Source organism: Gadus chalcogrammus, chromosome 8 (assembly GCF_026213295.1).
Source record: "Gadus chalcogrammus isolate NIFS_2021 chromosome 8, NIFS_Gcha_1.0, whole genome shotgun sequence".
Classification (NCBI taxonomy): domain Eukaryota; kingdom Metazoa; phylum Chordata; class Actinopteri; order Gadiformes; family Gadidae; genus Gadus; species Gadus chalcogrammus.
In genome coordinates, this window is record NC_079419.1 from 21,853,217 (window position 1) to 21,878,143 (window position 24,927).

Here is a 24,927-nt window from a genome sequence, read left to right on the forward strand (position 1 = left end):
TTGATTGAATCTTACTCTCAAAGAAATCCATGAATTCACCTGCCACGATCGAGGAGCCCACTGTCTGAGTCTGTTTCTGAGTGAGACTCCTCACCGTGTCAAAAAATAAACTTGGGATTGTTTCTATTCAAGTTGATGATACTGGAAAAGTAGGCGTTCCTGGCATTAGTCAGCGCACCCATAACAGTCTGCTCACCCCAGGTGAGCAGACTGTTATGCCATGCAAGATGAAAGACCTCAAGTTTAGTCGAGCGCCATTGGCGTTCAAGGAGTGCGCGTTTCTGCATTAAACCAGGGGGCTGGTTTTTTCAATGTTCGTTTTTTAGTTACGTTCCGAGCAACTGAATCAATGGCAACAGACAAGGCAATGTTGAGGTCATCAGTAAGGCACTCCACAGAACCACTATAGTTACAAAGAGGTGCAAGTGAACCAGATAACTTATCTGCCATAGCTGTAATGGTTGCAGGTGTGATGCGGCGACAGCTGAAAGTAGCTTGCTGATCGTCGCAGGGGCAGGATACCACCACCTGGAAAGTGAGCAAAAAGTGGTCTGATAAAGCTGAGGTGTAGGAAGAGACCACTAGCTGTGAAATGTCTACACCGTGGGTCAGAACGAGATCCAGCGTGTTTCCACCGATGTGGGTTGGGTGCTGGACGAGCTGTTTGAAGCCAAGTGTATCTGTAATGGACAGAAAAGCCCTTGCGAGGGCATCAGATGGGTTATTCACATGAATGTTGAAATCCCCAATAAGCAAAATATTGTCTGAGTATGTAGCCAGATCAGTTGCAAAGTCAGAAAACTAATCAACAAAAACGGAATACGGTCCTGGGGGACGGTATACTACAGCTAAAACGAAAGAGTCTGGAACTCGTTTCGCTTCTCGGGGAGCTGAAGTGCAGAGCGCTAGCACCTCAAAGGATCTGAAAATATATCTATTCTTTGGCTTTAAATTAAGCTTAGAATTAGATATCAGGGCTACTCCACCACCTTTCTTAACTTCTCTAGATACTTGGGTGCTAACGTAATGGGGTGGAGTAGCTTCGTTTAGGGCTAGAAACTCATCTGGCTTTAAACTGGTTTCACAAAGGCCCAGTATGTCGATCTTTTTATCAATAATTAGATCATGGACCAAGAGCGCTTTAGATGAAAGCGACCTTATGTTCATGAACCCTATTCTGAGTGCTTCCATTTTATTATTTTCAGAGGGAGTCTGGTTAACACTCAGCTCTGAGGCGATCAGTGGGATCGCCAGAGTTCGACATACTGGTCGCGGCCCTCGCCTGCGGGTTTTACACCTTGAGACAGTGTGAGGCCGCCCCACCGTACATATAGGTACAGCGTTAATTTCAGAGGGAGTCTGGTTAACACTGAGCTCTGAAACAATTGGTGCAATAGATACTGGTTCAGCTAACCCATCTGCTGTTCCAGACTCTGCAACGTAAACTATCATGTGGCTAGCAGGTTTGCTAAACTCCTGCAGCCCAGCGTGCTGTGAGTGGATGAGTCACGCCTGACTAAGACATCTGTCTATGTTTTTTGACATAATTGAGGAGCCTAACCCAGTAGGGTGTAGGCCGTCTCTCATGAGCACACCAGGGCGACCCCACAGGGAGGGCCAGTTATCTATGAAACCAAAGCCCTGCTCTGAACTATATCGTGACAGCCAGCGATTTAGAGACAATAATCTACTATAACGCTCATCATTACCCTTATCGGGTAGAGGGCCAGAGAGAATTAATCGATGCCGACACATCTTTCTGGCGAAGTCACAAAGCCTAGCTATGTTGCTTTTTGTGACCTCAGTTTGTCTTGTCCTAGCATTGTTGGTGCCGACATGAACTACAATGTTGTCGAAACTAGTGTCGGTGTTTGGTGCATCTAATCTAACTCTGTATGTGGTCTGACCGCATGTCAGCACCCTAAGATTAGCTTCAAGCCCCACAGAGAGGTACAGCCACAGGGGGGAGCAGTAAACCAACGAGAGCCCCAGTCTGGAGGGGGCTCAACAGGACCTCTGAGTCCACTTCAACGCTACTGCTGCCACAGCTGCTGCTGCTGTCCTGAGTGCTGTGGACACTCGTCCCAGGACGAGGCGTCCCGGGATGAGGTGTAGAAGGTCTGCCATGAACAGAAAGGATGTTTCCATGTGCTTGTTGTGCTTTACCTAACAGTGCCTTTGTTTGGCTTTCGTTGTATACAGATTGTTGTATTGATGCGTTACATATCTTAAGTATTTATTTAAAGATTGTGTACTAATGTAACAGAGACAGTTCATTCAATCTGACTTGTTGATTGATTGTTTGATTGTTGATTGATTGATTGTTGTACCTATCACCAAAAAGGAAGCGAAGGGTGGTGTTTTAGGGACTTTTTTGATCACATTCATATATTAGTATTAACCTAGTAATGTTCAAAATGTTAATAGTTATTTTACATTCAAATTTTCATTATTATTGTTTGCTTCACATAAACAAAACATACAACTCAATTTATTTTGTTTGTCACAATTCTACTGGACAATCTTGAGTAAAATGGCAAGTCATTAAAATATAGTTGTATCAATTGAAAATAATTATGTGCGATTGCTAAATTAAAAAATGTGGTAGTATGTCTGTATATATGGTAGTAGCCAAGAGTAAAGCCAGTAAAGGCCTACTATTGTTGTAGAGATTCCATTAATGAAAAAAAGAGAATAAAAAAAAAAATAGATTATAATTTCAATGGAGTTTTTATTTATCTGCTTTTGTGTGCAAATGTAAGCAGTTTACCAAAACTACGCCTCATAACTAGGAATAAAACCACATGATATTGGGAGCAGAGTTATTTTTTAATTGAAGGTCAGACAGGGAACATCTTTAACATCTTTAACATCTTTAACATCAGGATCCAACTGCCGAAAATCTGTTGTATGTTCACCGGGATGGGACGGAAGTAGTGGACACCTTACAGGACTCGGGACCAAAGCAAAATATGCTTGCATTTGCATATCTCTGAACACGCTTTCAAAATCGTTAAACACATTCATCACAAGACGTGTCCACAGAAACAGTTTTATTGAGGGAAAGACAATCCCCAGCGCCCTTGTCTTGTGGAAACATACGGAGAACTGGGAGAGATAATGTAAACCCAATAAAACTGCAAACGTAGACTATGACCTTAATCCAAAATCAATGTTCTAAAAGCTAATGTCACCTTGTGTTTTACAGACCGTGTGCTTACACAGACGATATTGTACACTTACAGGTATCGAAAAACCCCAAATCCCCTCATAACTTTTCATGATCTTTTGAAGAAACGTAGCGTTGAAAAACCTGGGATGGACAACAGTGGACCGCCGTCATTGCAGCTCTCTGCTGCTCACTGCTAGCAGCGTCACTACACTCTCCACATGTTTCACAAATAGAGTTTGGAGAGACGTTGTCAGTGTCTGTATGTTGCTTAAATTCTCCAAAACAGTGGGCGCTAAAGATCAAAGCATGGCAGACCATTGCAGCCAATGAGCTCGAGTTGAAAAATAATAATGCTTACAGCACCTGGTATTCCCAGGCGGTCACCCATCCAAGTACTAACCAGGCCCGACCCTGCTTTGCTTCCGAGATCAGACGAGATCGGACGTACTCAGGATGGTATGGCCGTAAGCAATTATTAGCATACCATATTACCATATTAGCATTTATACAGGAGGAGCACGTAAGGAGTGAGAGCGCTGCCGTGGCCAGAGACGGGACCTGTAGGCTACTGAAAAAATGATTAGATCCATAATGAATGAAAGAAATGAATGAATGAATACGTTATTCCAGACTCAGAGTTACATATTTGAACGCAATGCATTACACTGCTTGGGCGTCATCGTTTGCATGATCTTTTGAAGAAACGTAGCGTTGCAAAACCTGGGATGGACTGCAGTGGACCGCCGTCATTGCAGCTCTCTGCTGCTCCCTGCTAGTGTGGTAGAAATTAACCTTACATTTTATGTTAAACTATGATTATTATTAGGCCTACATATCATATAGATACTTTAATAGTGGAAAATAGCTGATCACCTCTGCCCTAGATGTTATGTGCCATGTGGCGCCAGTGAGTGGGTCCAGTCCATTCCCACCTGATGTGCCATGTGGCACCAGTGAGTGGGTCAAGTCTATTCCCATCTGATGTACTCTCTGAAGACAATGCTTACATTCACACGTGTGCATCATCTCTGTTTGTATAAGGATAATATATGTTCTAAGGTCACATTGGGATCCAGAAGACATGAGAATATGCTGACATCCACACAGTATGACCCAGAAAAACATGCTATCCACATCAATATTTGATGAAAGTCCAACTTTGTATTGTGTAAGGATTGGGGATATAAGGAGCTTCACTACACTGTCCACATGTTTCACAAATAGAGTTTGGAGAGACGTTGTCAGTGTCTGTATGTTGCTTAAATTCTCCAAAACAGTGGGCGCTAAAGATCAACGCACGGCAGGCCATTGCAGCCAATGAGGTTGAGTTGAAAAAGAAAAAAGCTGTTACGTATTTTAAGAATCTAAGCTACCCACACATAGACCCAATGAAGCAGGACCAAACATATAAGCCGTAAATACTATACATAGCCACAAGGGGAGCAAGACCTTATTGAAGGCTGCTCCACCACAGAAGGCATCACCTTTAGTTAGGCGAAGAAGCTGAAGCCATTACGTCACCCCGGGCCACGCCCACTACATAGGCCACGCCCACTTGACGGTCTCTACCTGTGGACTCGAGGTGGAGAGCGCCAGAGATTTACACGCACACCCGCGGACAGTCACGGGCCTCTGCCCGTGGCTGGAAGTAGCTAGAGTTATTATCTCTCACACGTGTTCGACACGACTCCTAGACTTTCGTTCCATAGTCAGTTACCATACCGAAACATGCCTACTTTAACAATAAAGTGAGTTGAAAGCAATCCCGGATTTGAACCCTTTCCTCGAAGAACTATTCAGCATTTGGTGATCCTGACGTTCTTGGAAAAGTTCTACCGAGACTCTAACCACGCGGTCGTCGAGATGCAATACAAGCTGGATGCAGGCGCCATTGAAAGGAAAGCCGGATTCCAGAACCGAAAGAAGTCCTACAAAAGGACACCAACCCAGGGGTCTTACATCAAACCAGATCCCTGTACGACAGTTACACGGTGATCTTAAGATAGGAATAATTATCTAAACTCCATCATGAACGGTTAGCCTTTAAAGTTGTCCATAGCATGGATACCGCTCGTCCACAGAAGTCCGGGGATTATCCAGGACTTGGGCGCTAAAGATCAAGAGCTTCTTATTAGGAGAATTCTGGGATAACCTGCCTCGTAGGAGTGCGGAAGAGTCCCCCCCAATAGAGGATCCTGAGGACAAGCGGTAGAAATGCATAGTTCAACAGACCTGACGAGGTCCATAATACCAAAATAAGAAAGAATAAAATATATATTTCATTACAAACTATGAATAACAATATTTTAATAAAAGTCTTCACGTAATCTATGGTTAATAATTGGCAATATTTACAATTACATTACATAAGTACAATAAAATGTAATCCATAATCCATCCTAATTATGATTGACAATATACGTGTTTCGTTTTTCATTACACGACGGGCTATGTAGGAAACTCGATTATTACAATATATCACAACCAGTTTAATGGTCAACCAAAACGCACAGCCGTACGTAACCCCGACTGTCCCCGACTGACAACGTTCCGGTAACAACAGAAGTATGATGCCTAATATTGAAATGCAGATTTTTAATATTAAGATATTTTGATAATGTTCAAATTTAAGTTTTGTATGTTTGTATTTTCCCATGTGGTCTTGTCAACCTGTTATTCTGCAGGGTCGTTCAAAATCCTTTGAGGTTAGTGGAAATCAGTTCTCACTCTGTTCCTTTGATGTCCTGTGTTGGTTTGGGCCCGTTATCCTTGATCCCCAGAGAAGCGCAGAGACGCAAGTGATAAGGAACGGCCAACCCCATATTTATGACATCTTAAAGGGGTAGTTCGGAATTTTGGACATAGGGCCTGATTCCCAAGTGAGCATTGGTATTCTACATCACTGGAGACAGTTTTCAACACATTTCATACAGTCCTTCTTGTTGCAGAGGTTTTATTTCTAACATTATTCTATAAACAGACATTTAAATCTATAGTCTGGTGTTATAATTGATTTACCTCGGGTGTACTGTGGAGTGGGTAAGACTGTTTTTAATAGCAGGCTAGCATTGCCCGTTGACTTGCGCTAGCCTAGCACGAGCAAACTCTGCAACTAGAAGGACTGTATGAAATGTGTTGAAAACTGTCTCCAGTGATGTAGAATACCAATGCTCACTTGGGAATCAGGCCCTATGTCCAAAATTCCGAACTACCCCTTTAAGGAATGATGACTTAGATGACCATATGGTTAACAAAGGCTTTTGGTTTGTTGTGAAGCAGCTGTCCTCAGCAACACTTCTGAATGTGTAAGAACTCCTGGCCACTCGGCGGACCTCTCTGCGGACCCTTTAGAAAATGAAGGGCTCCGCAGGAAGATATCCCATCTGAGGTCTCAAATTGTTGAATAATATGCTTATTTTTAGGTCTGTTGATGCATGTTATGATGCATCTTCGTTCGTGCTTTTCTTAAGAATGTGTATATAGAGATTCAAATGAAAGTAAAAATAAGTAAAAATATAAAATGAAAACAAATGGTGGATTCATATACCATGTGTGAATGTCCTCTTGTGTGTGTCAGAGCCATCAAAATAATGGAGGTTACTCGACTGTTACATACACGAGGGGATATTAAAAGCATACCACATATAAAACTAAGATAATTAGAAAATGGTTCATTATAATTAACTTGCAATAACATTTGCTTCACCCAATAACTTCTGATTTTTTCTTTTAGGTTCAGTTTTTGTTTTGTTTTAGAATGTCACCCTATATTTAATACCCAGATGTGCATAATTGTTGTGAGTTCAGATTACTCTTATTCTACCTAGTTTAGACAGTTTAAATTGACCTGGCTCAAGATTCCCCCATAAACTTGGTGTCAGACGTTGGATTGTGGCGCTCCTTGGGAGCCTCCGAGCCACACGTTAATCGACTAATCGTTCCTGAAGTGTTCTGAGGTGGTGACGGTGGAGCTCAATGGGAGGCTCCGGGAGAATTCACAATCACAAAATGGTGGTGCCCACGTTTTCCCCGCCCCAACAACGTCAACACCCGGAACTCTATTGCAGCCATTGCAGCCAATGAGCTCGAGTTGAAAAATAATGAATGAATGAATGAATGAATGAATGAATGAATGAATGAATACGTTATTCCAGACTCAGAGTTCCATATTTGAACGCAATGCATTACACTGCTTGGGCGTCATCGTTTGCGTGATCTTTTGAAGAAACGTAGCGTTGCAAAACATGGTATGGACTGCAATAGGCAGCACGATGAAGCCATTCATAGCTATTATTTCTTTAGAACAACATGATCAGGGGAGAGCGCGAACGCAGTCCCCCACTACCAGAAATTATGCAATCGAGATTCCCACATTTGGGGAATTCGCACGGGTCAGCAACAGCCTCAGTGCAATGGCTGAGCCTCGCTATGGGTGAACCACCTTCTTGATCATGGTATCTCCCTTGCCAGGTAAGTATGAGTTGAACACGTTCAGGTGGGCTGAACGATGCCCACGCGTGTTCCCGTGGAGAACGGTTGCAAAGCATTCGGCGATGTCTAGACTTTAATAAACACTGTAGACCACCGGTCACACGATGACAGGCGAATCTGAAATCAGCGAGATGGAAGCTTAACGAAAGGAAACCTGGAGATCCGAGTTATCGACACGCCACAGAAAGAATCATTTTTTCTTTCTTAAACAACAGAATATCGTTGGAATAATTGTAAACAGTGCGTTTATGAATTGTAAATGACACTTTATTGTCTACAGGCGGACGGGTGTACTCTCAGGAGGAGTTTAGTTTAGTTTTTCACAGTGAGAGAGGGGTGCACCGGTCCTGGAGGTACTGCAATACCAGGTCGATGCGTGGAGTGGACGGGGCAAGCCCCTTTTCCATCTCCCAGTTCCAAAAATCAATTTAATATATGGTCCCCGGGTAGGGGACGTATCAGATATTAAACTGATAAGAACAGATACTACACTTGATCTTAGCCAAAAGGCCGAGAAGCGATGCCTACACACGCTCAGACCAAGAGGCGACGTTCCCAGACACGTCGCTCCACGTGGCGGTTTAACAGACAACGAAAAAAAAACAAAAGAATGACCAAGCACCCTGTGTGCGTGTTTGTGTGTATGTGAAAGCTGAAGAAATAAACCGAGGTCGCTACATCTCTTTGCTGCTGCCTGCTGGCAGTCTCACTAGGCCGTCTGCATGTTTCACAAATAGAGTTTGGAGCAGTGGAGGCTTCTATAAGACTACAGGTGAAGCAGTGCTTCACCAAAAAAATGTTAAAAAATAAATAAACCAACAATACTATCGAATACTGCCAAAATGGTGGTGCCCACGATTTCCCCGCCCCAACAACGTCAACACCCGGAACTCTATTGCAGCCATTGCAGCCAATGAGCTCGAGTTGAAAAAGAAAATAGCTTACAGCACGTGGTTTCACTCAGGTAAATTGTATCCCCTTCACCGTTTGCTAGTTGATAATTAGACCTTTTTTTTAAGGTTTGTATTAAGCTGTTTCGATTTTGTAGAAAAAGAAAAGATTTCCACCGTGTCATAACACGGTCGTTGTGTATAAAGGGAAGACGTAGCGGTTACGTTTTTAGCTGCTGGGTTGACTTCAGTCAACCTATCGCCGTTTTGTCTGCGAGCAACCATATTACTCGTGGGTGGTCTCCTTTTAATCGTGGTAATCTAAGCTTTCCAACGGTGTATGGCATGACTATATGTACCCAGGGTTCGTTGAAATAATAAGCTGATTAATGTGTGTTTTGTAACGATAGCTAGGCGCGGCTAACGACACTGTTTACAATGAGTAAGGGCATACGTCGCATACCTGCAAACTTGTTGCTTTTCGGCGACAATCAACGTTTTCTTGGACAATTTGATGTGGATATGTGTTGATTTGGGTAAATGTGACTGTTTAGACAACAGCTGATGCGAGAGTAAGTGTAACATAAAGCAATTTGGCGACCGTGTTAATCTCTTGTTGCATGGGATGCGCTGCATACCTGGAAACAGTAGCTGATTTCTAACAACATAGATAACAATCTGGCGAGCGTGTTGTCCACCTAGGCTAATACACCAACAGCACATTTCTGTATAATAAAGGGCTACATATTGTCAATCTAAATGATCTGCTTGTTGTACTCATTTATTCATGTTTTACTGTACCAGATGGAACATGGAGGAGCCTACACATCAGTGCACCGTGTGCGACAAGACATTCAGTGAAAAGTCCAACCTGGCGAGTCATCTGAAGATCCATGCCATCGCCAGGGAGACCTTTACCTGTGATGTCTGCGGGAAGAGCTTGGCCACTAAACCATCGCTGGTCAGCCATCAACAGCTACACCAGTACCCCAACATCATTTTGTACCGGCAAGGAGAGGCCAGGCTGTACTGTACAGAGGCAGCAAGGTCTGTGGCAGAGGCCCGCAGCAGCACTGTTGTTGACCCTAAATGGCTGGATCTCAAGACAGCAGAGGCGGCTGCCAAGAGGTCGGGGGCTGAGCTGTGGAAAGGTCAGCTGGTCATCACGTTCGGGTAGTACGCCGGTCAGACCTTCAGGTGGCTTGTGGAGAATGATGTCGGCTGGCTGGTGTGGCTGCTGTTCCAGTACTGCCAGCAGGGAGAGCAGAACGAGCTGCTGAAGTGGCAGAAGGAGCGACTGCTCCTTCGGCCACAAGGTGACTCCTCACCTGAAAGTGCTGTCGGACGCACCGTTCCCGGAGGCTCCTGCGCTGCCAACATCCCTCCCTCCGCCAGACCGGCCTCAGGTCCAGTACCGGCTCATCCATCACGAGGCTGGAAAGAGACGTGGTGAGAAGCGGAGGTAAGTTGTCATAAGCACTTTGTTTCACCTGTTGGCTGTGGAAAGCAAATAGCACACACGTCATATCAATACTGATCACATGTGTATTTTATGTTTCCAGATTATTTGTTGCTGAGCCACAGCCTGTGACTCCCGCGAACCGACCCGTTCAGCCCACTGGGTTGTCGTCCTCCACCCGGCCGAAGCCTGCTGCGCTCACCCCCATTCTGCCGAGGCCTTCTGCGCCCACCCACCTCCAGCCGAGGCCACCCGCTGCGTTGACCTACGGCCCACCCCCTGTGTCGGCAGCACCCATACTGCAGGTCTTCCCCGCACAGCCACAGGCCCCCTCCGTCCTGTTTCGTGGGACATCCTGCAGCCAGTGCTTTGTCCCTCCTGCACCAACAGTGAAGGCATTCATGCCTAACAAGTCCTCAAGGCCATGTGGGGCTTGCCACATGCCAAACTGTGGTGGACAGTGGAAGAGGTACAACCCTTTCAAGGACAAAGTGGCTGGAAGCATGCAGAAAATGTTTTCCTACTGTCCATCCACTAGGAAGTCCACTACCCCTGGCTTCGACAATGTGGTGTATGACAACTTTGAACTCTTTAAGAGTGTCGTGGATGCAGAGTTGGAAAGGAGGACTGTGTGTGTGTGTGTGTGTGTGTGTGTGTGTGTGTGTGTGTGTGTGTGTGTGTGTGTGTGTGTGTGTGTGTGTGTGTGTGTGTGTGTGTGTGTGTGTGTGTGTGTGTGTGAATAACTTACCTCTGTGATGCCACTGTTGCCAGCCATATACAAATATCATCAGCATTTACAGTTTCATTGAACATCCTGACGATTACGGTTTTAATGGAATCGTCATTTAGTCTCTCCACTTCAAATGCTGAGAACTGGTCTTTTACCGTGTCGTAGCGTGTCCAAAATTCTTTGAGGGTTGTTGCGGCTGCGAAGCTAACATCGAATCCTTTGTTAAAGGGCAGAGTAAGAATACAATTCAAGTCGTTTCCGGTAAACTTCAGGATTCCTTGGATGTGCTTCCTTGAAAAATCAAGCCGGGACATCTGAATTAAAATTCCATTGATTGACTTCAATTTAAAACGTACACTGTGGTGCCTCCTCATGCCGGAAGGGTTAACCGACATGATGGAGACACCACACTCTTAAAAATTCAAGATGTTAAAAGCAATAAAACAGTGAGTAAACAAGGTAATACAGGCAACAATAAAATGCACTTTACCGTTTAAACAAACTGGACAATGGTCTTCTTGGTAAAGGGTATCAGCAACTGGTATTTGACCCCAACTTACCAAAAAGATGGTGCAATATCCTCCTAACCTGCTATATAATTGCCACTAAATAGGCAATATATAGACAGACAACGGAGGGGATCACTGTCTTAGCCAAAAGGCCGAGAAGCGGGTCAATCTTTTTAACCTTAATCAGTTCCAATCTAACACAATCAGTTTACATACCCTTTAGTGGTTGTTCATGTTCAGATAATCTGTGTTTTTGTCATACATGTTGTTTGTCTTTGTCAGCTTCATGTGTTTGTGATGTTTGTATGTATTTGTCTGCTTCAGTTTTAACAAAAGTTTGCTAAAGATAACACAAAAAAACAAAAGGGAGGAACAGCTTGAGCCTTTATTTGTTGATTGGTCACCTGAGTCTTTGGATAATCATGTTCATTATTGCACTTTAGCCTGTACAAGCCAATTGTTGAGTTGTATCTTAAGTACAAGTGTGTGTTCTTCAATTGTTGAGATTTTTGCATTATTATTAATGTTATTTATATGTGCCTTTCCTTTTGATGTGTGCATGTCTGTCAGCTCCATGTTTAATGAAAATGTTTGCAAATGGTAGTACATGTTTGTCTCTCGTCTCATGCTCTCGTGTTCTCGCCTGTAGATCTGTACCTTGTTGTGGTGGGCGAGCTTTTAATTAAACAGATCTTGTTTACTTGTGTTTTATATGCATTGCCTTTTCAATGAAACCCATTCGGGGTGAAAAATAAAAGTTGTAAAAGAATTTGAGTCTCTGTGTGCTTGGCTTTCACAAGGGGTGGGGTAGTGGAAAGAAAAAACACACCAAAGAAATTACAAGTCCTTGTGTCTTCTCTCCCGCAACCAGAGGTGTGAATACACCCCCACTTTGCTGGCTGCACTCCCTGTGTGGTCAAAATAATGAGTTCTGTGAATGGCTCTGTCATCCAGACAAAGTGAGTGCACTGAATACATTCTTATTATTTTTCTTAATTCAGCCCAAAAATGTAACAATTAAACACTTTTCCACTTGATAATATGAATCTCATCAGCTACATCAACTCAAAGTATGAAAATAATAAACAAAACATTCAGCAGACTAGCGGATTTTGATAATCTAGGCCTTGCACATAATATTTCTGGAAATAAGGATCCATAATGAATGAAAGGAATGAATGAATGAATGAATGAATGAATGCGTTATTCCAGACTCAGAGTTCCATATTTGAACGCAATGCATTACACTGCTTGCGCGTCATCGTTTGCGTGATCTTTTGAAGAAACGTAGCGATGCAAAACATGGTATGGACTGCAATATAGCACGATGAAGCCATTCATAGCTATTATTTCTTTAGAACAACATGATCAGGGGAGAGCGCGAACGCAGTCCCCCACCACCAGAAATTATGCAATCGAGATTCCCACATTTGGGGAATTCGCACGGGTCAGCAACAGCCTCTGTGCAATGGCTGAGCCTCGCTATGGGTGAACCAATTCAATTTTTAGGCGTTTATTTAAGTCAGGCACAGAGTTGCATTTTACAACATGGTTTCAAGGTCAAAACACATTCAAAGGTTAACAAGCAAAATAGTTACATTTTACAGCAAGGTCAACGCATTCAAATGTTAACACAAAATTCTACATAACTCAGTGTTCTCTATTTTCCAGAGTTCCTTACATACCACAATTCCATATCGTTCCTTGTCCCTCCACACATAATCCTTTACCAAGGTTATGCTCAAATTAACGATTGATTCCGCTGAAAACAAAAGGCTCTTGTACACCATTAGGTTACGACACCTCCACATCGACTCTTTTGTGCAATTAATCAAGGCCCACCATCTTTCCCAGCCCTTACCGTCACCACTCTTTATAACCCCATACAGGACATCTGATTCCGTTGGGACTCTAAACAGGTCACCCAGCCATGGCCCCAATAAGCGCCAAACCCTCCGAGCCACCCCACATGACCACAACAAATGTGAAACATCCTCATCTCCACCACACCCCACCCTGGGACATCTTGCACTCTTAGATGACCCCCGTCTCTTCAGAAAGTCTCGTATAGGGAGACACCTCTGAACTGCCTGCCAAGCGAGCTCTCTATATGCATTGAACAAAAAAGGCGCATTGACATTTCTCCACACCCTAAGGCAGCTGGTTTCAGCCAGCACGCCAACAGTAACCAGTCTTGACCGTTCGGGGCTCAAACAACTCTCCACAAAGGCTCGGTCTACCCGACCAACATCCCGCCACTTTCCAGACTTTACAAAGGTCACCACCCTTTCATACAGCGGAGGTCTCTTCTCTGCATGAGGTCTTTTTAGGCACGGTCTTAACCGCACTTTCCTTAGGACTTGATGGCCTACCCAGAACATGGCGAAATTTGGCCATAGGCTCCTCCTATTTTCGTTTAGTACTGCCTGCAATATGGGCGTCAGGAATAGAGCCGCCATTTTCTTTGCTAGATCAGGGACATTTTGACCCCCTTTCTGCAATGGTCTATACATTATCTCTCGTCTAATTCTCTCTTGCTGCGCTCCCCACACAAACTGAAAAATGCATCTTCTCAGGGCTGTCATTACATGCTTGGGGGCTGGAATTGTTGCGGCAAGGTAAGTGAGAGAAGCAACAATTTCTGAGTTGATCACCAGTACTTTCTCCGTAAAGGTGAGATTTCTTTGTTCCCATTGGAGCAGTTTACCTTTAATCATTGGTAGTTTTTTCTCCCAATTAATATTTTCCATATTTTGCCCAATCTCTAGTCCAAGAATCTTAATTCTCTCATCCCTTTGGACCAGGCCGTGGTTAAAATTAGGTTCAGGCCAATTAAGATACAAGATTTCACTTTTTGACCTATTGAGTTTGGCACTAGAGGCGGCGGAGAATTGGTCACACCAATATAGCACTTTGAGTATTGACTTATTGTCTGTGCATAATATTGTTAGATCATCCATATACACGGCTAGCTTGGCTTCCTGTCCCCCGCTTCCAGGGACTTGGAGACCATGAATAGAAGGGTCTTCCTTTATAGCCCGAGCCAAGGGCTCCATGGCAAATATAAACAACATAACAGACAATAGGCATCCCTGTCTTACTCCTGAGCAAACTTCAAAGGTGTCAGTGGAGTGACCATTGATAACAACCTTGCTTAAGCAGTCAGTATACAGCAAGTCAAACCAAGCTCTAAGCTGAGGCCCAAAACCAAGTTTAACCAGGACTTTCCTGAGGAAGGTATGGCTAACCTTGTCAAATGCTTTTTCCAAATCTAAGGCGGATATACATAATGGCAGTCTGCGGTCATATGCGTAGAGGTAGGAATCTCTGACTAAGGCAAGACTTTCACTCATGCATCTTCCAGGTATTGCACATGTCTGCTCTTCCCCCACAATCTGCCCAGACACTTGTTGCAGGCGGAAAAAAAGGGCTTTTGCAAGGATCTTTCTGTCTACACCAAGCAAGGTAAGTGGGCGCCAGTTCTTAATGTCTTTTTTGTCTCCTTTTTTGTAAAGCAAGGAGATGATACCTGTTCTTAAGGATAATGGTAGATTATTACTATGCAAACTTTCATTAAACATCTCTAAAAGTGGGTCTTTTAATATATCCCAAAAGGTAACATAAAATTCTTTGGGTAACCCATCAGCTCCTGGGGCATTATTATCTTGCATGCTCTGTATGGCTTTGGTCAATTAATTTACAGTTAAGCCACTTTCGAGTTCAGAGGCAATACCGACGTTTGGCTTTAAGAAACTCAAGAGGTCTTCCAAGGCGTTTATGTCAGTCACCCCTTCTTTATACAATTTAGTATAAAAGGTATGTATTAAAACAAGGATGTCTTTAGTTTCTGTTTTTTCTATTCCATCCTCATTCAGAATGGATGACATAGTGTTCCTGGGTCTGGCTAATTTCCTAAAGAAGTATCTGGAACATTTTTCGTTATCTTCCATGTGTTTAGTCCTGCTACGCATAAGAAGGCCTTTAGAATCCTCAGCAGTAACAGCCATCATCTCCTTCTTTAGCCTCGCAATCTCTACTGCCACATCAAACCCTGAATGGGCCATCGTATATAAACGCTGTAACTTTGCCTGTTGTTTTTTGTATTTGAAACGCTTTTTCATTGCAATTCTTTTCCCTTCTCGTGTGAAAAAGTTTTTGGTCCGACTTTTTAAGTCTTCCCACCACTCACCGACTGACTGGAATAAAAACTGCAGTGAAATCCATCTTTTTAACTTGTCCTTTAGTCTTTCTACTAATTTTAGATCTTTGAGTAATGAAACATTTAATTTCCAGGGATTTTGGCTTGTATGAGCCTTAACATTGCACCTTATTGTGCAGTCAATTTTTGAATGGTCACTGAAAAAAACTGGGGTAACAGCTGCATCAGAAACTAAAATGTTCTTTGTTGTCAACAGAAAATCAATACGTGAACAAATGGTGCCATTTGACCATGTATAGCCTGGTGTGTTAGGGTTCTTATAGCGAAAGGTATCATTAAGTTTAAAATCCTTGATGAGGTTATTCAACATTTCTGAACTTGAGTCAAGCCTGACCGTAGCAACGGTCATTCTGTCCTTTTTGTCCATAAGACAATTGAAGTCCCCGCCCAGGATCACATCGCTTCCACACACAAGAAGCGGCTGTATTTCTTTAAGAACCTCTAGGCGTTCATTTAGATCAGGTGGACAGTAAACATTGATTATTCTAAATTTTAGCTGGTGCCATTCAACGTCAATGCAAAGCAGTCTTCCACCAATCACTCGTTTGACCCTTTGTATGCAGAAATCTTTACCTTTGAATAAAACCACAACCCCTGACGCTCTGTTCTTGTTGTCCCCTGACCATACAGATTGGCCAAAAGTCCATCTTTGTTCAAATGTCTTGTAATCGTCTCTGTATGGTATATTACATTCTTGGAGTAGAAAGATGTCATGTTTTTCACTATTTAAAAAGGTGAAAGCCGTCAGGCACTTCACAGGGTCATTAAGGCCTCTAGTGTTCAGGGATGAGATGGAGAGGACAGGCATCAGGATAGTGAGTGGGGGGTGGGGGGGGCAAAAACTATATTTTGTCTTTCCTGATCTTTTTTGGTCGTTTGGGTCTAGCTAGAGGCTCCGGATTGTGGGTTTCCCTGATGTGCGTGACAGCAGTAAAGGCCTCCACCTGCTTGTCTTCGAGAAAAGAGGTTTTTTTTTCAAGGGACGGTGACCATTTTGTTCCGGGATACGTGGGAATCGTCAGGAGGGATGGCTCACCTGATGATGAAGAATTAATCTGACGTTTCTTGGAATGTGCTGATTGGTCGGGTGGGCTTTCAAACAATGGTATAGCCGGAGGAGTTTCTAGTGCTTCCAACAGCGGGTTCCCCCTCTCAGCGGGCATTTCGGGATCTGTTGTATCAGGAATGTTAGCCAGCAGGAGTTCTAACATGTCACCTGCTTCCTGGAGAGTTGCCGGAGATTTCTTTCGCTGGATGCCCTGTTCTGGCCTGGGGGTGGATTCCGCTTGCTGTGCAGGCCTGTGGTCGATCGCTGGGGCAAGGGTGGCGTCGATGGCAGTGGACCCTACATAATCATCCGGTATGGGGTCTGCAGCCCCGTCCAATATTGGTTCATTATCTGGGGCTGCATCCGGTTCTTGGGGAACGAGCAGCACCTGGTGTATTGGTTGGTCCTCGTTAAGACCTTGGTTCATCGGGAAGTTGTTGGTGATAGTGTTGAGCTTCACTCGGTTGGAGTAGGCTTTGGGACAGTCCCTGAATCTGTGGCTGGTTGAAGAACACAAGCTGCATTCTAGTGGGGTTGTGCACTGGTCTGTGTTGTGGTCTGATGCTTTGCACCTTTTGCAGTTGTTGCTTGGACAGGCGGCCGCAAGATGGTCCAGGCTTCCACACCTCCTGCACTGCTTGGGTTGGCCAGGGTAGAAAGCAGAGCCACGGAATGCTCCCAGCTGGATCGTGTTGGGGATGTGTTGGACTGCTCCCTCAGCCCGTCGTAGACGCACCTGGAAGCGTCTGGTTCCTGTTTTTACTCCATCGATGTCGGTAACCTCCATTCCATTGGTGACATCGCAAAACCTCGATAACCAGGTCCACACGTCTTGATTTCTAACTTTTTCAGAAAGGATAATCACGTGGACTGTCTTTACATCTCTTTCTGCCAGTGGTATCATTGTGATCTTCTTGAAGCTCGGTGCTGATCTCTTCTTCTCATCAAATCGTTGCATACAAAGGTCAAAGTTCTGCACTGTTGTAAAGACAACTTCATATATCTTCTTACCCGGGAAGGCAAAAACGTAATCCAGTTCGTTGGTCGAAAACTGAAGGTCTTTCTGGAGAATTTGTCGACTGAACTGAAGCCGGTCCATTTCGAGGTCTTCTAGGAGGTTGAATCTCACTGCATTCCTTCGATTCTGTTGGATGGCCATGGCAACTGCCGGAGGAGTTGATGAAGCCATGGCCGGCTTAGCTAGACTGCTTGTTCTGTCCGCAATTCACTGTGTCCCATACAACGCTCGACTACAGACTTGCTAGTGAACCACCTTCTTGATCATGGTATCTCCCTTGCCAGGTAAGTATGAGTTGAACACGTTCAGGTGTGCTGAACGATGCACACGCGTGTTCCCATGGAGAACGGTTGCAAAGCATTCGGAGATGTCTAGACTTTAATAAACACTGTAGACCACCGGTCACACGATGACAGGCGAATCTGAAATCAGCGAGATGGAAGCTTAACGAAAGGAAACCTGGAGATCCGAGTTATCGACACGCCACAGAAAGAATCCTTTTTTCTTTCTTAAACAACAGAATATCGTTGGAATAATTGTAAAGAGTGCGTTTATGAATTGTAAATGACACTTTATTGTCTACAGGCGGACGGGTGTACTCTCAGGAGGAGTTTAGTTTTGTTTTTCACAGTGAGAGAGGGGTGCACCGGTCCTGGAGGTACTGCAATACCAGGTCGATGCGTGGAGTGGACGGTAGTGATGTTACGTTTTGCGTCGAGGCATCGGGGCGTGTGTCGAGTATCTCGGCTCCTCCCCCAGCGAAGCTCCGCTTCGAGTAGGATTCACGTTGGCGAAATGACGTAGGGTGTGACGTTCGAGGCTTTGCCTCGGGCTTCTGCTTCGAAATATGGGTTCAGTATTGGCGGGAGATTTCGACTATAAAGATGTCCCGTATACGATCACAACCTTGTGGTATATATCACTAGTCTGTGATCGTAGTAGTTTGAGCATTGCATTTTCTGTAGTATCAATCGAAACATCACGTTCATTATTCATCATGGAGTTTGCCAAAAAGAGAAGGTTTTCCCCTGTTTGGGAGCATTTTCATCTAGTTGCTCCCAATAAGGTTTGCCTATTCATACGGCTATTCATTTTAAAGCATGGTTTGGCAAGAAGTAGCGTAATGTTTTTTAATGTTGTCTTTTGTATTGGTTGTTTTTGTTTGTATAGGTGAAATGCCTAATCTGCAACAAGCTTCTTGGATATAATAACAATACATCTTCCATGTTGAGGCATTACCGTGCCCTTCATGAGAAAGAGGAGACAACCACAGCACCTGCTGGGACTTGCACAGGTGCGTTTTGGTATTATTTTTTATGCATGATGCATTATAAGTGGGCTATACCATAAGGTTACTACTTGTTCACTTGTTTTGTCTCTTTTGCCCAGCTTCCAGGAAAAAGGTACTGGACGAGGCCTTAGTGGACATGGTGGTGAAGGATTGCCAGCCTTTTACTGTGGTCAACGAACAGGGATTCAGGGGGCTGGTACAATTACTTGACCCTTCATATGTTCTGCCCACCAGACAGGTATACATTATTATGTTATCATTCATTAACCTACATTATATATCTCTTTAAAAGTCATGCTAAAAAGTGTTCTTGTTTTCTCAGGCTTTAAAGGCCATGGTGGAGGAACGCTACCACCAAGGCAAAAGGGAGGCCAAGGCCCTTGTTCAGTAGGCTACTGCAGTCAGTCTTACGTCTGATATGTGGACATCCATGAATATGGAGGCCTACCTTGCAGTCACCTGCCACTTTATTGCAGATGGTGTGCTGAATACCACACTGCTTGGGGTTCAGCATTTCCCACAGAGCCATACAGCCCATAACCTGGCTGAAGCTAAGGGTGCCATTATGGAGGAGTGGGGCATCAGGCACAAGGTGACTTGTCTTGTTACTGATGCAGCTTCCAACATGCTTGCATGTGGCAGGGAGCTGCAGATGAAACAAGCCATCTGCATAGCTCATGCCATCAACCTGATGGTAAAGAAATCCTTGGATGACACCCCTGGACTCGAGCAGCTGCGTACAAGTGCCAGGAGAATTGTAACACTCTTTCGGTCTAGTACCACTGCTAAGGTATTATGGCTTGTGCTGCATATTCTTTGTTTTTAACATCACTTCTCTTTACTATATCATTATCCTGTTGTGACTGTTGTAGCACTGTCCAACTAATATTTTATATGTTCTTTTCTGTGTAAAGGAAAGTCTAGCCCAGATGCAGCAATGCATGGGATGACCACAGCGTAAGCTGCTGAAGGAGGTGGAGACAAGGTGGAACAGCACCTATATAATGTTGGAGAGGCTGCACTCAGAGAGAGAAGCTGTAAGTGCAGCTATGGCTTCTCTCCCTTGTGAAGTCACCATGTTGACTCCAATGGAGTTTACCATAATTAAGGAGTGCCTTGGTGTGCTTGGCCCATTTAATGAGGCTACAATTGAATTATCGGAGGAAAAGAGGGTGTCAGCCTCGAAGATTCTTCCACTATTGAAAATGGTCTCACTAACCCTCTGTGAACAGCGTGGATCCATCCACACTGACATGGCCCAACATCTCACCAAATCAATTCAACTAAAGTTAATGGAATCCCTTAGCCGCTCCCAAATGACCAGTATCCTGACCCTCCCTACTCTCCTGGACCCACGATTCAAAACTCTCGGCTTCCTCAATCCATCCAAGGCTGACGAAGCTGTGAAAAGGCTCACCACTGAGTGTAGTCAAATAATAAGTGAAATACCGGTAAATTCATCTCCACTTCCATCGGCAGCGATTGATGAAGTCCCTTCCACCTCCTCTGGTAAATTCATAGAGAAAATTTGATTTTGTTGTGTTTATTTTGTTATGATATTTAATACATTTTCTATCTATTTTCCCTAGGTCAACTGTGGCGCCATTTGGACGCAACTGTGCAGCAGTTGAGCAAACAAAGTAATAGTGCCACAGCTGATGCCATTGTAGAGGTCCAGCGCTATTTAAGAGAACCGCACATTAAAGAAATGATGATCCACTCCAGGGGCGTTGCTAGACCTAGAGTTTTACTGGGGCAAAGGCCCCCAACTGCCAACATTTTTTTTTTTACGTGTGCACAATATGAAATAGATGGATACAGAAGGGTATGTACAAGCTTCAAAATCATTGTCACTGTCATATTGTAGGCTATATTAAAGCACTGGTAAAGGTAAAGACGCAAAGATGGATTCATGAGTACCGTACAATTATATTTATTTAAACACATACACATCTCAAAGATTTACAAATAAGGTAACTGACAAATAAACAAAAAGTCTCTTTATGACCTTCACCTCTTTATCAGGAGAAGTCTACACATCTATATTTATTTAGAAGCTGTGTGGAAACAGCATAATTTTGCCAGAACGACATGTACTAAAAAGGCAAGAAACAAGGTTTAAAACTAATAGAATTTCTGACTTAAGGTGAGGTGGCTCATTGCCACCAATCAACCTGGAAAATGTTATAGAACCATCAAAGCTCTTAAATTAAACTAAATAAGGCCATACACTACTGCATAGAGCCTTTTTTAATGATTATTTTTTCACTATTAAGCTGTATCGCCGCGCCTTCATGGTGGCAAAGCGGTCAATAACGTGGCTTTGACTCACTTTGCATAGTTGCTCCTTTTCAATGGACAAAAGAGAAAGTTGGTGAAGCCTTCCTTGCCCCATGGTTGACCTAAGCCAGGTGTGGAGCCTTCTCGACACACTGAAAGATCGCTCACAACTACAACTGTTTACAGGAATTGTGAGTGCAATGATCTGAATTATCTGTGTCAGTGTTGGGAACATTGTTGGATCCATATATGTTAAAAACACCCTGTATATCCATAATTTCCTTTTTTGTGTTAAGGAAGTTTTTGTCCACTAAAACTTCCTCAAGTTTTGAAGACAGACAATTTTTCATTCATTATTCATTTTCCGCGTGTGTGCGTGCACGCATGGTGTGTGTGTGTGTGTGTGTGTGTGTGTGTGTGTGTGTGTGTGTGTGTGTGTGTGTGTGTGTGTGTGTGTGTGTGTGTGTGTGTGTGTGTGCTATAAAACTACAGGCTACAGACGCTCAGTATTGAAAAACTGGTGCTAATTATGTGGGCAACATTCTTTAACAGCAATCAAGTTGTCATTGTTTGTGTCAAACAAGTTGTGAATTTGTTGTAACGTTAAAAAAGGAGATGACTTACTCTGGGCTGTTTCCAGCTCCCGTGGTTTCCAACGAAACATGATCAACAAAAAAACAAGGAATTGAAAGCTACTTACAATATGCCTAGGTTACATTAATTTCCCCTGATGGCAGCAATGTTCCACTTTCAGCTGGAATTCACGGTAGGCCTACATCAAAACCACGTGTCTTCTTTAGATTTCAGTTCCCTTTATTTATTCACACAGTTCAGCAGCGGCATTTATTCAGAATCAGAGCCCAAATTAAAGCTGCATTACCCAGCAGAAAAATAGATGCACTATAAATGGTTTTGTAGGCCTATAGCAGTCACGAACATGAGCATAGTTGTGGAAATGCTGGTGTTAGAAAACAAAGTTGACGGGAATTAAAGTGCTGCAAATCTAGCATTAAAGGTTAATTTAAGAAGCTTCTCACCAGTCATTTGTCGCCTGGTCGCAGTGTCGAGTTTTTTTTAAAGTAGTTCACTAGTCGTAGCGTGCAAATAAATTGCAGTGTCAGAATTCTGAGAATTTTGTCAGCATTCAGATTTCTCAGAATTCTCTTACACTGCAAATTAAAGCGCTACTACTAGCAAACTAGTTTCAGCGTGACTGGAGAGAACTTCCTTAAATTAACCTTTAATGCTAGATTTGCATCAACGCTATTGTGTGAATTAGTATGGTTCTCTTTCATGGAAGCCGGAAGTGGGAGATTCCTTATTTTTTTTACCATTATTGTTTTATTAACAAATTTCTCCTACAGGGGATTGATAAAGTTCTATCTAGACTATTGAACAGAAAGAAACACTTGGTCATACTTTACACACTTTACCACTGAAACATTCAGAAGAGTCACGTGGACGAATCCGTAAATAACTGATTTTTTTCATTGGTTGTTGCGTTAAATCTTACCCAGATACAATAGGGCTATTTTCTGATTGGCTTTTATGTAGCCCCTTTCGTTTTTTGATTGGCTGGTAAGAGGCAGGCTCGACTGAAGACTCCCGAGGCAGCAGGAGATGTACTTGATGAATCCTGTCGATTCCATAGCGAGTGCGGCGCTTCTGCAGATTAATTTAATAATGATCAATGGAATTTTACTGGGGCACTGGAGACTTTTACTGGGGCACGTGCCCCAGTAAAAAGGGGCTGACGACGCCTCTGATCCACTCCAATACTGGGAAATGCACAAACTATTATTTCCACACCTCTACATATTGTCATTGACATTTTTGTGTACCCCTGCATCCTCTGTCCCCTGCGAGCGGGTTTTTTCTAAGGCAGGAGAGGTTGTCTCAAAAAAGAGAAACAGGCTAAGCCCAAAGGTTTTGGAGCAAATCCTCTTTCTGAATAAAAATCTTTAGCCAAATCCTGTTTCTGAATAAAATCATTACCCCCCCCGCACCTCCCTCCAAAGTTACACAAAACACTGTCCCCCACATCTCAACCACATTTGCTTTTACAAAATCAGTTCTATCATTCTGCCAAAAAAATAACCACTGTCCAGAACACTTTAATGGCTATTAAATTAATCTGTCCTTCTAAGTTATCATGTAGTGTGGGTCGGCTTAGCTCAGGAGGTAGAGCAGTTGAATTGTAACCAGTAGGTTGCTAGTTCAATCCCCAGCTCCTCCTAGCTCAGTGTTGTTGTTACCCTGTCACATTGCTCCTGACAGCTGACTGTCTCCTTGCATGGTTGACTCTGCCGTCGGTGTGTCAATGTGTGTATTTACCGATGTAAGTCGCATTGGATAAAAGCGTCTGTTAAGACACACTTTTGCCAAATGATTTATTTTCTAGCATGAGCTCTGTGCCATTTTATGAATGTCACACTCACACACATGTATCACTGAAATGACTTCAATTCTCAAATGATTTAATGTTGTATCGGCACACGAAGAAAAAATCACATTTTGGGTTGGGTTGTCATAATTTCATTCACCACTAGATGTCCCTAGCGTACTCATTTGAAGCTTCGAGCACAAACCACTTTGGTGCTTCATCTGGCTTTGAGGCTTTGACGTTTCATGAGGCATCATCTCGGCACCACTAGCTGTGGCCAGAGACGGGACTTGTACAGAAACAATAATTTGATCCATAATGAATGAAAGAAATGAATGAATGACTACGTTATTCCAGACTCAGAGTTCCACATTTGAATGTAATGCATTACACTGCTTGGGCGTCATCGTTTGCGTGATCTTTTGAAGAAACGTAGCGTTGCAAAACGTGGGATGGACGGCATTAGTCAGCGCGATGAAGCCATTCATAGCTATTATTTCTTTAGAACAACATGATCAGGGGAGAGCGCGAACGCAGTCCCCCACTACCAGAAATGATGCAATCGAGATTCCCACATTTGGGGAATTCGCACGGGTCAGCAACAGCCTCAGTGCAATTGCTGAGCCTCGCTATGGGTGAACCACCTTCTTGATCATAGTATCTCCCTTGCCAGGTAAGTATAAGTTGTACACGTTCAGGTGGGCTGAACGATGCCCACGCGTGTTCCCCAGGAGAACGGTTGCAAAGCATTCGGAGATGTCTAGACTTTAATAAACACTGTAGACCACCGGTCACACGATGACAGCCAGGCGAATCTGAAATCAGCGTGACGGAAGCATAACGAAAGGAAACCTGGAGATCCGAGTTATCGACACGCCACAGAAAGAATCCTTTTTTCTTTCTTAAACAACAGAATAGTGGTGGCGAGATGATGCCTCATGAAACGTCAAAGCCTCGCAGCCAGGTGAACCATCAAAGTGGTTCGACCTCGAAGCTTCAAATGAGTACGCTAGGGACACCTAGTGGTGAATGAAATTATGATGAAAGAAAGAGTTTCCTGTGACGATGTGATGTTTGCTTCGTACAACATCAAAACGTTAAAGAATTAAAGTCATTTCAGTGATACGTGTGAGTTTGCCGTTCATAAATATCTCCCGAGCTCATGGTAGAGAACAAATAATTTGACAAAGGTTTTAAGTCATCCCGGGCAAAATAGATTGTCTTATAACTACAGTAGCCTACTAATAATTGTAATAATAGAACTGCATGATGACTGAGAACGAGTGTGATTAATTACATAGCCATAAAAGTGATCTTGGAACTGGGTAGGGTCTTCTTTTTGTAAAAATGTGCCAATTGTGAACCCATATCGCGGAACAGCCCGAGATGAAGCCTCGAACGTCACGCGCTACGTCATTTCGCCTATGTGAATCCTAC

General features: G+C 43.5%; 1 long non-coding RNA gene, 4 other non-coding genes and 1 pseudogene across 5 annotated transcripts; 1 reads left to right on the forward strand and 5 right to left on the reverse strand.

The window, feature by feature from the left end:
• Window positions 1-3,523: 3,523 nt before the first annotated feature.
• LOC130388390 (5S ribosomal RNA) lies at window positions 3,524-3,642 on the reverse strand. Its single transcript, XR_008896419.1, has one exon. It is a non-coding gene; the product is annotated as a 5S ribosomal RNA (ribosomal RNA).
• Window positions 3,643-7,485: 3,843 nt separating this feature from the next.
• On the reverse strand, window positions 7,486-7,650 carry LOC130388394 (U1 spliceosomal RNA). The gene has a single exon (XR_008896420.1). It is a non-coding gene; the product is annotated as a U1 spliceosomal RNA (small nuclear RNA).
• A 344-nt stretch (window positions 7,651-7,994) lies between these two features.
• Window positions 7,995-8,185, reverse strand: LOC130388398 (U2 spliceosomal RNA). The gene has a single exon (XR_008896423.1). It is a non-coding gene; the product is annotated as a U2 spliceosomal RNA (small nuclear RNA).
• LOC130388191 (uncharacterized) lies at window positions 8,151-10,729 on the forward strand. The gene is made up of 2 exons (XR_008896387.1): window positions 8,151-8,682; window positions 9,358-10,729. It is a non-coding gene; the product is annotated as an uncharacterized LOC130388191 (long non-coding RNA).
• A 1,891-nt stretch (window positions 10,730-12,620) lies between these two features.
• Window positions 12,621-12,756, reverse strand: LOC130388397 (U1 spliceosomal RNA; annotated as a pseudogene).
• An 11,250-nt stretch (window positions 12,757-24,006) lies between these two features.
• LOC130388395 (U1 spliceosomal RNA) lies at window positions 24,007-24,171 on the reverse strand. Its single transcript, XR_008896421.1, has one exon. It is a non-coding gene; the product is annotated as a U1 spliceosomal RNA (small nuclear RNA).
• Between the last annotated feature and the right edge of the window lie 756 nt (window positions 24,172-24,927).